Below are 15,802 nucleotides of genomic sequence, written 5' to 3' on the forward strand. Positions count from 1 at the left end.
CTTTCTGCTTTTACGACACCTGTAGGGCTGGACCTCCACTGTCTTTAATAAGACATGAGCATTTGGGCGCCGCTGATTCCTACGCTGAATAAGTGTAGTTCTGTTTCAGCGGCCACACGCGACCGTGTTGCTGAGCGCAGGTTTCGGGTTCGATTCCTTGCAGTGGTGGCTGTGCATTCTGAAGGCGGGGCAGTGCCAGGACCCCCGTACAGAGAGATTTGCGTTCACGCTATAGAATCCCCGGTGGGTTAAAAATAAATAAAAAAAAAATAACCCAGAACATTCCACCGAGGCGTCTCTCATAGCCCTACGCTGCTTCGGACTTGAAAATCCCATGAACCAACGCTTCGCCTACTGCGCTGTTGTGCGGTTTTCAAGCAATATGTCTACGGAACTTTGCCGGGGGCTTGCCCTGGCGTCACCAAGACCGCCGTATCAAAGGATTTGTGGTACCTTAACAGCCGCTATCTGAACTGCCGAAACACCGAACGGGGGCTACATGTATAGCATCCGTGACGTCACGCGCAGGTTGTTCTTTTAGTACACATACACCGCTGCCCACTATCAACCACCCCCCTACAAGCGGCACGCCCATGTTTCGCCACGGAACGACGTGATTTTCGTCTTCCTCAGTTGTGCGGGTGGAACGGCGCCCACTCCGTTTGACTCGTGTATAACCGCGACGAACGCTCGTGTGCTCGCCGCACCTTGCTTTCTTTCTCCGGGCGCCGTCGTTGTCCGTTGACGGCGCCGCTCTTTTCTCCTGGCGGTAATCCGAGGTGTGGCGGTGGGGGGGGAAGGGGGAGAGGGGGCGTACAGTACGCACTTGCGCGGGAACACTGCCAGGCGCGTGAGAACGCAGACGCGCGTCCGGACCGGCGGTCCGTGTCCACTCTGCCGGAGCATCGTGGCGCCCATGCGGCAATGCTTGCCCCGCTGTCCACGATTCGTTCGGCCCTCAGGTGTACTGTACTCCGTCACCACCGGTTGCTGTCCATGCCAATCAAAGTACGTAGCCTCGCACTACTGTGTGTGTGTGTGTGTCCTCTTACAAACACGCAGAGGCGCATTCGGTGTGAGCACATGTGCGTGACAGGCCGGGCTGTGGCACGCTGCTTTCGGGAGCAGCCGTACGGCATGCGAGAAGGAAATAGGAGAACGGTTCCAAGCATTAACTCAAAACGTGACTTGCGATATGTATTTTACGCAGAATGGCTAGTTTGGACATATTTCGAGTGTCGAAACTAGTGATTTTGCATGTCTCTAGCACTGGAATTGTCCTAACTTTCCTGCCACTCTGTTGACTCCGATGATATTCTTTTAAGCAAAAAAAAGGAAATGTCATTATGTTTGCGCCCACGTATTCCTGCAGTTTTGTTTAGGGCACACCTGACTGGTATACAAGTGTTGAAAAGTAGGACAAATCGATAGTGTAGGGAGCGTTTACAGAACAGGGTGGACCACGAGATAGCACAGCAGAGGGGAGGGCCAACACCCGGGACATGAGTGTAACAGTGGGAGACCCCTTCGTTCTGCGGTATTACGTAATAACACTGCTGCCGATTATTATGATACTGATTGATGACGACAGGGAGCCCCGTTTATCACGAAGGCTAAACGTCATCCGTGTCTTAGACTGCTACCAATTGCTTTGCTGGGACAACGTATGTCTTACCGGCACACCGTGATCTATTGAAATCGTTTCGTAAAGGTTTCTGCAACAACCAATCACCAGCTCGGGACTCTTAAGTCGTGTCCCAAATCGCGAGGTGTACGGAGTGAAGTGTACGAAGCAAAACTGCACGTATGCGACGTGGCCGAGTTTTTGTGACAGCCTGTAGTACAGCTGTTTTCTTTTTTTTTTTTTGTTCTTCATTAACAGATGCCTCCTCCTTAGACGACAAAGGGTCGTTGTCCTGTTTTACTGTATGTCTGGGGTAAATTTGGATGGAAGACATGTGTAGCGTTCAATTAATGCCATTTTAGATGTGCCAGTGTCATTCGAATCTAATGAAACTTAAACCTTACGATATTCATGTCCTCCAGTGTTGTGACGGGGGTTTATTAAGGCCAAAGAGCAAGTTTCTCTCGCTTATTTTTTTAGTTTTTTCACAAAGCAGCAGTCGTTGTGACGAGGGTTTATTACTGCCAAACAGCAAGTTGCTCTCGCTTATCTTTGTAGTTTTTTTCACAAAGCAGCAGTGGTGTTTCGCCTGTAGTCGCAACTTCGAGGGCGGAAGCTCCCGCTAACGCGTCCGCGTTCCCCCACGTGCTGTACCGGCGCGGTGTGCGCGGGGCGTCCATTATTTCTCGCCGCATGACGTATCGCGCACAGCGTGAGAAAGCCGGCGCAAAACTCGAGCTCTTTGCCTGCTTCATCCGGGCACTTGGCGTGGTTCTCGTTTTCTTCCGGGTTTCGGTGGCAGACGAAACGAAGTCGACGTTGAACAGGGAGAGTGCTTTCCGCAACGATGTAATTAGCGTGTGCGCATTTTACGCTTTTTTTGTTTCGCTTCGTTCTAGCTCTTTTCTTTTTTAACGGTACTTTTTCTGTGGCTCTCGGCGAAGCGCGCAGGGTCGCTCGCTAGATTTTTTTTTTCTCTCAGTGTTACTTTGTTGCTCGCTGACTCGTGCATTAACAGACGTTGCGAAGATTGAAAGGATGTAGACTTCTCTGATTTCTGAGCGGCGTTGTAGTCTGGAAAATTGGTTGGAACTTTCGTCATTATACCAATGCGGAAGCTCATTTGCCGTAAGTGGTGGTCTTTTTTGTTTAATTCTACTTGGATATTTGCGCGTGATAAAGTCCCAAATTTGGTTGCTTCCCAGGCTGGGACACTTTCAGTGCTTTTCTTCTCATCAGTTTCCTCTTCTCCACCGGTGGGTTTCAGAGAGTTAAATCTGAAGAGCAAGAAAAAAAAAGCGTGAAAATGACTCGGCCTAGGAAGCAACCACCTTTATAGGCCTGCGACCTTTCAGGCGAAGCTGGCAGACCCAGTTCATGACCACCACGTACAGGCCATGACCGAGCTGATAACAGAGCTCGGCTTGGCAGACTGTAACAAAGCGGGCGTCTGTACGTGTGTGTGTGGGGGGGGGGGTAAATAGAATTAAATGTGTCATCCGTGCCGTCTGCTACGAAACTCACCTGCCTGTCTCTGGTCATGTCTTACACTGCCAGTTTCGCAATGCACTGTTTTCGCCGTTCATGTGATATCGCTCGCAAATATATCTTCAGGTGGAACCTGTTGGACAAACACTTTGCTAGATCCAACAGATCCCAGATCTCGGCGTATACTTGACAAAAAAGTGGCACTAGGATGTGTACGTGAGGCCATTTCTAACAAAGCTTAATTCTTCCAAAATCCTAGAGGTGTCGAGGTGTAGTGTTTCTCGCGTTTCGTAGCCTTCAAATCGTCGAGGTTTTTCTAGTGCGTTATGTATAGGCGTATTTTATCGCATTGCACTTTGTTTAATCGGCATTGTGCCTATAGGAACGCACGCATTGGGCTATGATGAGGGTACGCGAGTTTTTAGCTGCCGTTGTGCCAGATGCAACAGCCTTTAACTCTTTTCTTTATTTCTCTAAGAAAGTGAACTGGATAACATTGTTGCTTCGAATTTTTTTCCTGCAGGACTTGATTCCAATTCATTTGACGAAAAAATAATCACTTAATATTGTTATCGAAAGGACATAGCGGCTCAGTTTTCGCTGTCGTTTTGTCTTTCCAGGTACTCACTAACAGCAAAACAAAGCGGTACAAGGGGGTAGCTTAACAAAATACTTGTCTTTTGAAGAGCGTACGAAACCTGAAGTCCACACTGGTACTTCTCGTCGGTCGATGCATAAGGAAATCGTAAAGAAATCATAACCGAGTCGCAGACGAAGTCAACAGATCGCGTTGGTTTGCATCAGAGCCTGTTTTTCAATTAGAGAAGGAAGTGTTTGGCAATGCAAACACGTTCGCACTAAGACGGCTGCGCCGCGTCGCAACAGGAAGCATTTTTTTTTTGTTCCCTCTCTACACGCTTGTCGTCGCAGCCATCGACTCTTCGTGAGGCGCCTGTCGTGTCCACATCGCGTCAATTCTCGCGCCACGACGCGTGGCTTCGTGGGTCGTATAGCTTCCCGTTACGAAATTACACGCGCCTGCACAGCGAGCGAACTCACGCTTGCCTGTCGTATGCGAGGGGTGCCGATGGCAGCACCGTAGCCATTGGTTATCCGCTACATCGAAGGAAGACCAACTCGGTTCATGCTTGGCATCGCGTCGAAGCTGGTTGCTGTGCCGCAGGCCATGCCGCGCGAAGAACTGAACTTGCGCAACTGGTCGCTATACAAGTAGCACGATTCGCTGTCGTCTGCTGGAGACAGGCGCCGTCTGCGTGTCTCCGGCTTCCCGTACAGCGCTCGTCTGCTTGTTTTCTCGCTTTGTGTCGTCTGCATTTGGGTTTCGGGACAGGTCTCCGCTGCAGGAAGTGGAGTGGGCTGGCTCATTATCGCTTCGGGAGTTACTTGTTATGCAAACTACATAGTGTGGCACAATGTTTAATGGAGCGCGTGACTTCTGAGCACGCGTGAATTTCTCGCTCTAGCAAGGGTGGAACTACCCAGCTCTGGAGCGGATGACTTGCGCTTGGTGGCGCTGGTACCTTTCTGCATACATGTACGGTGCATTAACGTAACTTCAGTCGGCACTTGCACCTACATCGCCAGCAATGTGAGAAACTCTCATCACGGTATTCCCTCTAAGAGTGGAAACTGGGTACGCTGTAGTATTGCTTCGACTTAATGTTCAGTGTCTGTTATGGCGAGGAGGTCGCAAACTTCTTTCTGATTGTCGTCTGCGTGTCTACGGCTGCTGTCATTCCTCGGTACGCACGCCTTCGTAAACGCCGAGGTCGACCTCTCGAATTTCTCATCTCGTTAAGTGGACTTCGGCCTCAGCTTTAACTCACTCACTAATTAAGGCGACCTTGAGGTGAACTTCAACGTCAACTTTTAAAACAAAGCTTTCCTTCCTTTCTTTTTTGCCTACTTTCTTGGGTTTGGCGCCACTGCCTGTTGGGTCGGTCCCCATCTCGGTGGATGTGCTTTTGAATATATATTTGCAAAGGTTATACGAAAGTACCCGCGAAGTGGCTTATGTAACCCTTTTATGCTGACAAAGTATGCGCACCTCTGTTCTGTGTAAGAAACAGATAGCTTCTTGCATAAGAACCTGGACATATATGTGCGCACAGGCAAAACCAATGCCCGCGAATCTGTTATTGGAATGCTGAAGGATATTTAAAGGATTCTTTCGTATGCTTTGTTTTCTTTCAGTTAGCAATGTTGCGTGTGCCGCTGGGAATATGCCCGTTCTTGGCCATTCCCCCAGAATGGGTATGTCCCACTGTGACGCAAGATGTACAGTATCCGTAAAGGTTGCTTGATACGTGATGTATTTTTTCTGTGCACACGCCTGTAATCACCATTCTTCCTTTGACAAGCATGCTGCGTATACATCGGCGTCTTCCTTGTGGCATCGTTTCGCATGCACCTGGCATTATGCATCCACCTGATTCGGAGGTTGCCTTATGGCATGGCTCATGAACGATGCAGCGAATAAAGCTGAGAGAAAAAAAAAAACATTGCAGTGAAGTTGGGACCTTTGTTGTGGGTAAACAAACATTCCATGAAATTACACGTTGCATAGGATGAAAGCAAACAAAAATGTACGCATCACCGTTGTAAAGCATTTAATTAAGCGCTTTCCTTAATCATCGCTTCATGTAAGTTCCAGCATGTACTTGTGATGGGCTAGCTTTTTTTCTATTGAACTCTTTTGCATAATAATCTTGCATCCAATTGATTATCACCGCAGAAGTTTCCAAACCAGTCGTGTTAGGCTTGTCGTGCTTCAAACAGAATTTTGAGGGATCAAACTCTGTATCACACTTGATACGTTGGGTATTATTGGGTGAAAATCTAGCGCACTGTGGACTTATGCCCAAGTAATGCAAAAGAATCTCCAAGGTCCGACAAACACACTGCCGGGTTTAGCCGACTGTCGATCAATAAGAAACGCAGCAAGAATGCTGAGTGTTGCTAAACACTTCGTGGCGTTCAGCACCATTGAGATTGCAGTTCTAGTCCCTCTTACATCACTTTAGTATATCGCGTTCTCGTCGCTGCAATTTAGCTTTTTCGTTGCCGCCTGAAAAATGATCAGCGAGAATCTCAATGGACAGCGAAAGAACAAGCAACAAGGGGTTTTTGTTTCTTCTACCACCGAACCTTGTGGTTATACGTTTCCTTTGCCGATAAAACAACCCGTCCGTCCGGTGAGGCGATCCCACTACAGGTCGTCTGCAGCTCCGAACGTCTGTTCGGAAAGCGAGCAGACGAGAGTAGATGTTTCTTCTGGAGGGCGCGCTTAGATATCTGGGCGGCGCGTTCGGGTCACGGCACCTGTCGTGACCTGCACGCCCCTTGAATAGGAGGGGTGGATCCGCGTTGCGTGAACAGCGAAAGCGCTTGGCTGCAGAAGAGCACGCGCTTGACTTTGCAAGGTGCGGTGCGAGCTTAGGCTGACACCACGTGATGTACTCGAAGCAGACGAAAACACCGCCGTCTGCGAGCGCCGTCTGCGAGCCGCTCACCTCCCGATATAGAGGAGGAGGGACGCTGCCTGTTATGCAACTCCTGTAGCGGCTCAGAGCTTGTCTTGTGACTGGAAGCCGCGTTGTTGCGCCATGTGTATCGCCTATTCTTCCTTCACAAGACAACCTTGAACGGTACGGATTGTTCTATTTTTTGTTTTTATATTATTTTGCATTTTGGCCTTCTCGATATACCGAAGCATGCATATACCGCGAAGCTCTTGCGCGCAGCATTCAGCAGCCGGTGAGCTAGTGGTTGGTTTCTCCTCAACTCTATGAATTGCGCAAGGCTCTCTCAATTGCTCTGTGAATTGCAGCGCGCCTTTGTTTTGCAGCACGCCTTTGTAGACTCGTTGCATGAACATTTTATAATCAATCGCTTGACTGAGCGGCCCCTCGTACGGAGCGAAATGCCATCTCAAACTCGTGCTTGCACTTCAGGCGCTGGTCAGTCAGTGAAATTGTCCTGAAAATGCGAGCTTCGTGGGCGTTAAAATCTTGTCCACACCAAGCAGCCCCGTTTGATTAAGAGCGCGAGGGCCCGAACTGCCGTATTTCTAGCCCCCTTTTCAGTTAAGTTTATCTGGAACATTGATTGAAATGGAAAACGACAGTTGAGATACAAACTTGAAGCCTACGTTATTCGTCCGTGCCTAGAGCACACTTACAGTCGCGGGCCTGTTAAACTGGCGTCATGGTGGTCGAGCTTTAAAGCTAATCAGGCCGCCGTCGGAACTATTTATGTTCGCTACCACCTTTTCCACGTGCCTCAGTGTGAAAGGGATGCTGCAGTATTCGAGCCATAAGCTGCAAGCAGTAGCGAAATGCCGCCTATAAGTTGCGTCTTTGGAGGTTTACCATCTGAACTACATAGAAGGATAAGCTGCAGGGAGTAGCGAAATCCCGTTTATAAGTTGCGTCTTCGGAGGTTTACCATCTCAACTACATGGAAGCAGCATGCTTCTGTGTAGTTCATATGGTAAACCTCCGAAGACGCAACTTATAAGCGGGATTTCGCTACTGCCTGCAGCTTATGGCTCGAGCTTTTCGTTCGCGAGCGCTCCTTCATGCATGCCGGCCTTTTCGAACGTCCAGCATCGGCAAAGCTTGGACGGGACGGAGGCCGGGGTCCTGCTGCGGTGCATGGGTGCGTCACGGTCTCCTTGCTGTGCGCTCGGCTCGAGCGGATGGGATGGCAGTGGCCCACATAATATGCAGATCATCGCACGCCACATCGGCCGTAACCAGGACTCTCGACCCCTTCTCCCTCTCCTCGGTAATCCTGCGCCAGCCGACACTCTCTCCGCGAAGCAAAGCGCTGTTACTAGCGGACCATGGGCGCCGCTTCCATGTCGCTACCCCCTCCTCGAGCTAACCGGTTCCCAGGCGGCGTTGTTCCTTCTTATTAAAGGTTAACACACAGGCCTCTCATGCCCGCGTTTCGCAATGGTCATTGACGCGCGCCAAGGTGCCTCCTCTTATAGCGTTGCATACCACGCCTTCTTTCTCGCTGGTCGTTTGGTACTCGGCTTAACTACCTCGCGAATAAGTGTTAATGATCACTCGATGACGCTTCCCGCGTTGCGAAGATCCTCGTAGTAAGTACTCCCAGTTGCCCCGATTTTTGTGGCGGTTCTTTTGCCCTTCGTATCGCCTTTAGTCGCAGGTTTGCAAGCTGCCACGCTGGAGCGCGTGGGTGCTTTTCTGGGCTCTCAGATTTCGCCCCACCGTCAAATTTGTCATCCCGTCAATTCTGACTGGCTCACGAAACAGATACTTCTCTAGTATTGGTTCGAAGCGTCGAGTTGGCGGAAATTTGACAACATCGTGCAATATGACGCTGTTTATAAACAGCAGCCCGCGTCGATTGCTTATATAGGTACAGCCGGCTGGAGATGTCCTTTGCTTTTCTCTCCCTTCTGTCTCTCCGTTTGGCCTGGCCGCTATTGTATCGAAACCGCTATTGCGATGCTTTCAAACGGGATGCGACTCTTTACTGCCAATAGGCGGTACACTGTAAAATAATTTACACCCTAAAAAGTGAAAACGGGTATAAATGTGTCTATAACTCACACCCTAAGGTGTTATCTATATAATGGACACCCTAAGGGTGTGAGTTAGACACATTTACACCCTTTTTCACATTTAGGGTGTAAATTATTTTACAGTGTAACCGCTCGCTGGTATCGCCACAGGCGCAGCGAGACATAGACTTCGATATACGACAGGCTTCTGTGCGCCAAATCTCCAAGAGGGGCGCCGCAATCGATGTTATCCGAAATAACTGATGTTCTTTGTGTCGCAGCTAAATCTATGCACGCGAGTGCTGTTGTGCGTAGCGTTCTTCAGAACTTGTCTTCATCAGATGTCGATTGGCCCGTATCCAACAAATGGACGAGGTCAAGGTGAAAGCTGCTCTCGCCGCAAGTAGCACATTACTTGTTTGCAACGCTTTCTCCTATGTTTTTATTTATTGGATACTCCGGCGTCTTTTCAATTGGAGCTTGTTCGGCTGCGAATTTATGCGCACATCTTGTATCAAGCGCTTTATAAACTGCATTGGCCGTTGGATGAAGCGCATCAACGCTAAATCCTCGTCAAACGTGTGTGTGTGTGTGATTGCTTGCCTGCGTGCTTCGTTTTCTCTAGGGCATTATTTCTGTTCGTTCATATATGCCAATCGATTATAGGAGAAAGTGACATTTTCGATGTCTTATATAACCGAATAAACGTCGCACAACGTTCACTCCGCAACCTGCCCATTTGCTTACGTGCGCGTATACCAACCCCCGCCATTTATATCGACAAAACGCGATGGCGTGCAACGTGCTCGTGTTTTTTCCGCCTACCTCTCCAACTCTCGACAAGTCCGGCGGCCATAACTTGTGATGAAATGCTTATCCCGTGGATGCCAATTAAAACCCCTGCGCGGCACCCCAGATAGTTTCTTCACCGAGGGCTGCTCTCATTTCCATTAGAATAAGCGAGCAGATCGGCTTTTTGAACGCTCCCTCTCTCTCTGTTTTCGAGTGGACCCCGCTGCTGGCCTCATCTGCATGTTAAAGGTATTAGTAGACGGATATATGCGGTCTACACTCTGGCGGGCAGCCCCCCCGGAACTGCTCCATTATGGTGGTAGTGGAGGACGTCGTGCGATGCTGTTATCTGCATATGGCGTGACCCTTTGAGCACGCTTATAAGCAGATGCAAATGCTATAATAGATTGGAGAGGGCCAGGGCTGGGGACATCCTTTAGCGTTAGTAGTTGGGGAAGCGCCGCTCAATCCACTTTGTGGCTTACCGCTTGTAATCGGCGCCACGCCGGGTATATCTATAGTGTGCAACTCGTGCAGAGCTGGTCGAAAGCGGCGCTGCGATTTCTTGATGTTTGTGAAGAGCCGAGAGAATGAGCAAACAGGACAGAGTGAGCATGCGAGATTCATCTCCACCATATCTTTAAGGCCAACGTATAGGACGAAGGCCTATATGCACGTATGTTTCCTGTTACCAGCTGCACCATTCGGTCTTCTGTTGTCTTAGACGGGTGCTCCCCTTCTGTGGACGCTCTCTCTGTGACCCCTGATTACTCTAATTACATTCTGTTACATTGTTATAACCCTCACCTGGTCTACGTGTTGCGTGAGTTGTGGCCGAGTCCTCCTTACCCCGCCGTGGTTGCTCTGTGGCTATGGTATTGGGCTGCTAAGCACGAGGTCGCGGGATCGAATCCCGGCCGTGGCGGCCACATTCCAATGGGGGACGAATGCGAAAACGCCTATGTACTTGGATTTAGGTGCACGTTAACGAACCCGCGGTGGTCCAAATCATGCCGGAGGCACACCACTACGGCGCGCCTCATAATCAAACGGTGGTCTTGGCACGTATAACCTCATAATTTAATTTTAATTTTTTTCCCGTACTTCCTGTTGATGTCGGCTTCCTGTTATCAGCTACACAGATTTCTTAAGTCTTAACTCGTACCGCTGTCTTCCTCACGCCTGTCGTGCCTCGTACCATAGCTCGTTGCAGTGTCCTTGCGTACTTGTCAACCTGTCAACCTTACGTGTTAACCTCTGAGTAGCAGGCCTGTGCATATAGTACTAATCTCTTTTAGAAGTGCTTCGACGGGACCTAGTTGGCATAACATGTCAGTATGCAGCATGACGCTGCAAAGGCGGAAAACGCAGTAAGACTTAAAAAAAAAAACGAAATGACGAACAGGGACATTCCGCATGGTTTCTCGCGCAGTCAGTGTTAACTATTTTTCGTGTGTGCCACTTTTTACACTGCCATACAATCTACAGTAATACTACGTTCCAGGCCGACTTTTCTGCCTTTCCCGTAACAGACTCTTTTAAGGCGATCGCCTTTCTAGGCTCATGGTGCAGTTTGTGTCAGCAGACCTGACCGCCGGAGTGTCCGCCGAAGCGTCATCACGTCATATGGAGACAGATTAACGACAGATTAAAGAATGAAAAATGATTGATAGTGACAGTTAGTGAATGATAACGTTATAATAGATTGGTAGAGTTTACTAATTACTAACAACGACTTCTAATGACTTCTAATGAATACTAATGACTGCGAAATGACCAACATGTCCAACGAGGGCTTGTAATGACCACAATTGATTACAAATTACTTAAGATACTTAGTAATGACCATTAATGACTAACGACTGAAATGACTTGTTATGACTACTAATGACTACGATATGACCAACATGTCTAACGACGGCTTGTAATGACTACAATTGATTACAAATAACTGAATGCTTAGTAGTGAGCAGTGATGACTAAAAGAAGAGAAAGGAAAGGGGTAAAGAGAAGAAGTAAAGAGAAAGAGGCGAATGATAAGAAGAGGAAGAGTAGACTTTAGCCGTTCGCCTCTTCGGAGAGATATTAAGAGACCCTGTAATTTTTTCTCTCCCCCCCCCCTTGCCCCCCACCTCCTTTAGCGTCATAGGCTAGCGCACAAGTAGAAACGCGCTGATTCCATAACCTTGTTTTCAAGAATAAGGGTGAGCTCCTCCTGGTCATGATTTTGGCGCACGCTCGCGCCTCATCATCATCATCACCATAAAAACTTTATTGTAAGACTGAGGAGTTTGGAGCACGCAGGCACCTGGGCCCCCGCACGAACCGATCTTCTGCGAAAAAACGCACTGCGCCTCGGATGGACTTAATCGTCCTTGCGGTGCGCTGCAACAGAGGGGTTAGCTCTCTGTTCATTTTAACGCGCGTTGGTAAACCGGTATCGCGGCCGCCGGTTAAAGAAAATATCCAGCGGCCGTGCCGGTATTGTGAGGTTTCGCTTTGCGTTTTTTTTTTCTTAAACACGCGTTATGGGTGGTCCGGAAGCGGTCCCGTGATTTAGCGCCCAGCTGCACGAATCGCCGCAGCCTCTTCAGCGCTTGAGCGACGCGAGAAAGCGCATCGACTGTCGCATATAGTTTTGATTGCTGTAGTCGTACTGCTTTGCTAATCGTTGGGACAACCGGGCGCTTAGAGCCAGTATTCGTGGGCAAATGTCGACGGTGTTTGCGCTCGGCCGCGCTTGTTCCAGGTACTCGCTTCAATATTTTACATACTGCTGTACGAGAGCAAACGTTCGTACAAACGCATGGAACATGTGGCTTGTGTTCATCGTTTACTTCAGAGAGGAATGAAGAAAAACAAGTAACCTCCCGAAACTCTCGGGTTATGTAATAACAGGTGCCCTAAATAGGGGGCGGGGGAAAGGGTGGGGGTGGGGGCGAGGCTCAACGAACCCTTTCGCAGCGTTTTTTTCTTTTGCTGTGTACGTCTAGGTTATGTCCTTTATGTACATCTGATGTTGAAAGTAAAGGTGGTTGATCTTCGCTACTTTGACCACCCGGTGTTCTTTAACGTGCACATAGCACGGCACACGAATGTTATGGCATTGCCTCCCCCTCACCCCCTCCAATGAAATGCGATCGCCGCGGCCGGTTATCGAACCAACAACCTCGTGCTTAGCAGGCACAACTGCGCAGCCTCCGAGCGAGCGTGGCCTGTTGTCGGAATCCGAAACTATATTGTCGGAAACCGAAACTATACCGCAGCAGCGGAACTGCCGCTGTTTGGCGCAACGTGGGAAATTATATTGAAAACACTAAATTTATATCCCGTTTTGGAACGTTCAATTCGGCGGGCAATCGGGAGTGTACTACACCGTCGCCTACCTTTTATCCCTGGCGTGTTCGGCCGGTGTATGTTCGGCGCCGCGCATCAGAAATAAAAAAACTGTATGCACGTAGCCTTTGTTGTCGACTCGTTGGTTGGCTTTGCGAAAGCGAGTTCATGCTGTGCCGCGGCGGTGATGGCGTGTTTGACCCGACTGCGGTTGGTTTCACTTTTACCGCGTGGGACGCTCCCTCCCCTTTCCCTTTCTTCCCAAATGGTCCGACCCCGTTGAACGCGCCCGCGCAGCAGAAGAGCGTGGGCCGAAACGTCACTCCCTGCAGAAAATTCCCGAACGTATTTCTTGCGCATCCGCCAATTAAATGAGCGAGGCTTTTCTTTTCTTTCTTTGCTTTTCACTCGACCGTCCTTCTTTTTTTCTGGTGTGGACGAAGAACTTTCCCCATCCTTGACACCTTCTTGCGGCCGTGCATTTATCAGCCGCGAAACCGCTTGGCCTCATAATTCGCCAGCCCGATCGAGTGCTTTCTCGCGTCGTACCATTTCCTAAGGATAGACCTGCATCGCGTACGCGCGGTAGTTCGAGAACATACGTGGGGTGGGGGTGGGGAGGGGGGTGCGGGGGTGCGGGGCACCTTATGGTTCGCACGGTAATTTCACGCAGCCGTCGCTGGCTGGTGGGAGGAAGAGAAGTGCGAATGCGTGTCAAGGTATCGCCGTCATTACGGCTGCCTGCGCCCGGCACTCGACCCGTCAGCGAGCCCCCATATATATAGCTAAGCGACGATTATTCGGCCATAGCTACACTCACACGCACTCAATTTGAAACTCGTCGTATCGCTTTTCTTTTTCTTCTTTTTCGTTTTTTCGGCCGGCGACACACCCGGTCCGCGACGCTCGGCGGCGATGCATTTCTGCCGCTGAACAACATGTCGCGTGGGCTGTGTATGTTGTCACACCCGGGCATTCGCGGTTATCTACAGGAGGAAGGAAAGAGATAAGTAGAAGGCAGGGAGGTTAACCAGAATAGCGTCCGGTTGGCTACCCTACACCGGGGGAATGGGAAAGGGGGAAAACAAAGATAACAGGGAGAGAGAGGAGGTACAGATTAGCGGAATGTGCGGATGAATGCATGCGGATACATAGGCGACATTGCTTAAAAGGAGCGGATGCCAATCGAACGAAATATCGTTCTTGTTCTACCCGCCTTGGCAGCTTAGTGGCTGTATGGCGTCGAGCTCGATCCCGGCCGAATTTCGGTTGGAGCGAACTTAAAAAAAAAGAAAAAGAAACGCTCTCGTATTTGATTTAGGTGCACTTAGAGACAAGCACAGGTGGTCGAAAATTCATCCGGAGTCTTTCATTACAGCGTACCTCGTAATCGCATCGTGGCTTTTTTTTACATAAAAAAAGAGTTTAGTTAGGAAAGTGAAGATACAAGGGAGAAGCTCTACCGAATTGGACTGGTTAGTGCAGGTTGAAGGGAAATGGGACAGTGCGAAAGAGGGGAAATGTAGTGTAGACGACTGACACGGTGCATGGAGGAGCGTTCGACCAATCGTCGTCTTCGTCCACTATATATACATAGACGTTATTAGAATACATACACGAAAGACAAATTCTTCCGGGGCGTGCGGAAGGCTTTTGTTATTCGGGTAATTTCGTTGTATAGAAGCGTTCGTTGATAGGGCGCGTGCGACTACATCTGCGCATCAAGTTGCGTGCGTTTCATTTGGGGCTTGTCTTTTTGAAACTACGCGATGTTTAGACGACCTATGCGGTCACCTCGACCTGGTGTTTGAATTTAAGTCGATAATTGGGTCAACTCGCGATTCGTAATGTTACCTTTTGCCTTACTTTCCTTTCTTGTGGTCCGGTGCCGTTGGAGCTGCCTTTCGGAGATGTGACATCAGTCGACCGAAAGAGAAATTTGTCTCGCTCTACAGCGTGTTTCTCGAACCTTCGGTTGGTGTGGCTTTACAACCGAAATTCGACGAGCCTTCGCCGTTCAAAGCCCAGCGAGTACGTCACTGCCTGCCTGTTCCGAACAACGCGAGACCACGTGCCCACGTACCCATAAAATTAGTAATGCTAGGAGGCACCTTTATGAATAACATGCACGCGTGTTTGCGAATACAGTTGAGGCGGTTTCCTTTCCTTTTCTTTTTTGCTCAAGCGAAACGATTCCTATCGCAGCAGACGACTTGCGTACGGGACGCGTGCCGCACGTGACTCTTACGCGCCGGAAGAAGTCGTTGCGCATGCGCAGTTCGCGCCCACGCGCGCACACTCGACCTCGTGCGTGCGCATGGTCGCGGCTTATTATTCGCGCGCACGTACCAGCGCAGACGCAGCGTGGTCTCGCCCTTCTGCACGCGTAAGTGAGGAAAAAAAGAACAAAACAGCAGGCTACGTTCTTGCTGGTTTGTTTTTGTTTCCATCTTTCTTGGCATGCTTCGCGCCGCCGTGCGAGTCGTGTGCCAACGGCTCGGCGAGACTGCCTTGTTTACTCGAATCTAAGCCGACAAATAGAAATCGTAGGATGTATACATAAAAGAAATAGTTTTGTCGACTCACCTCCGTCCGGGGGTAGATCGGCGATTATATATAGCATACTGCTGCTGAGTATTAGAGGTCGCGGGTGCGATTACTGGCCGCGACGGCCGCGTTTCGGTGGAAGTGAAAGGCAAAATACGTTTGTGTAAATAGATGTTACAATAAGGTTGGGGTTAGGTTCGAACAAACGCGGTATATGACGGGGGCGACCGTTGAAGCACGCTGCGAGGTGGTTTCCATCGTCGCTGTTCGTGCGAAGGTCGCGATGAGACTTGGCTGCCATTGAAGCGAAGAGCGAGCGAGGAGGAATGGCGAGGGAGAGAGGATTCTGAGAAAGGGGGAAAAACGAAACGAAATTCGTGCCGAAGAGGCGAGCGAAGCCGCTCTCTCTCTCTGCTGCGACGCGGTGCGAACGTGCGCAGATATCACGCCGTCAGCGT

The 15,802-nt window shown here is 49.7% G+C and overlaps 1 protein-coding gene across 3 annotated transcripts in view; it reads left to right on the forward strand.

The window, feature by feature from the left end:
* Positions 1–15,802, forward strand: part of MESR3 (misexpression suppressor of ras 3) — a 271,058-nt gene that overhangs the window by 214,716 nt on the left and 40,540 nt on the right. The window contains exon 1 of one of the 3 annotated variants that reach the window (XM_065428827.2): positions 811–1,008. The exons of the other annotated variants lie outside the window; for them this stretch is intronic. The gene's annotated coding sequence lies outside the window, so the exon portion shown is untranslated. Of the gene's footprint in view, positions 1–810; positions 1,009–15,802 lie in introns of those variants that run through there. 3 annotated transcript variants of the gene reach the window in all.

The sequence above is a fragment of the Dermacentor albipictus genome, chromosome 10 (assembly GCF_038994185.2).
Source record: "Dermacentor albipictus isolate Rhodes 1998 colony chromosome 10, USDA_Dalb.pri_finalv2, whole genome shotgun sequence".
Lineage (NCBI taxonomy): Eukaryota > Metazoa > Arthropoda > Arachnida > Ixodida > Ixodidae > Dermacentor > Dermacentor albipictus.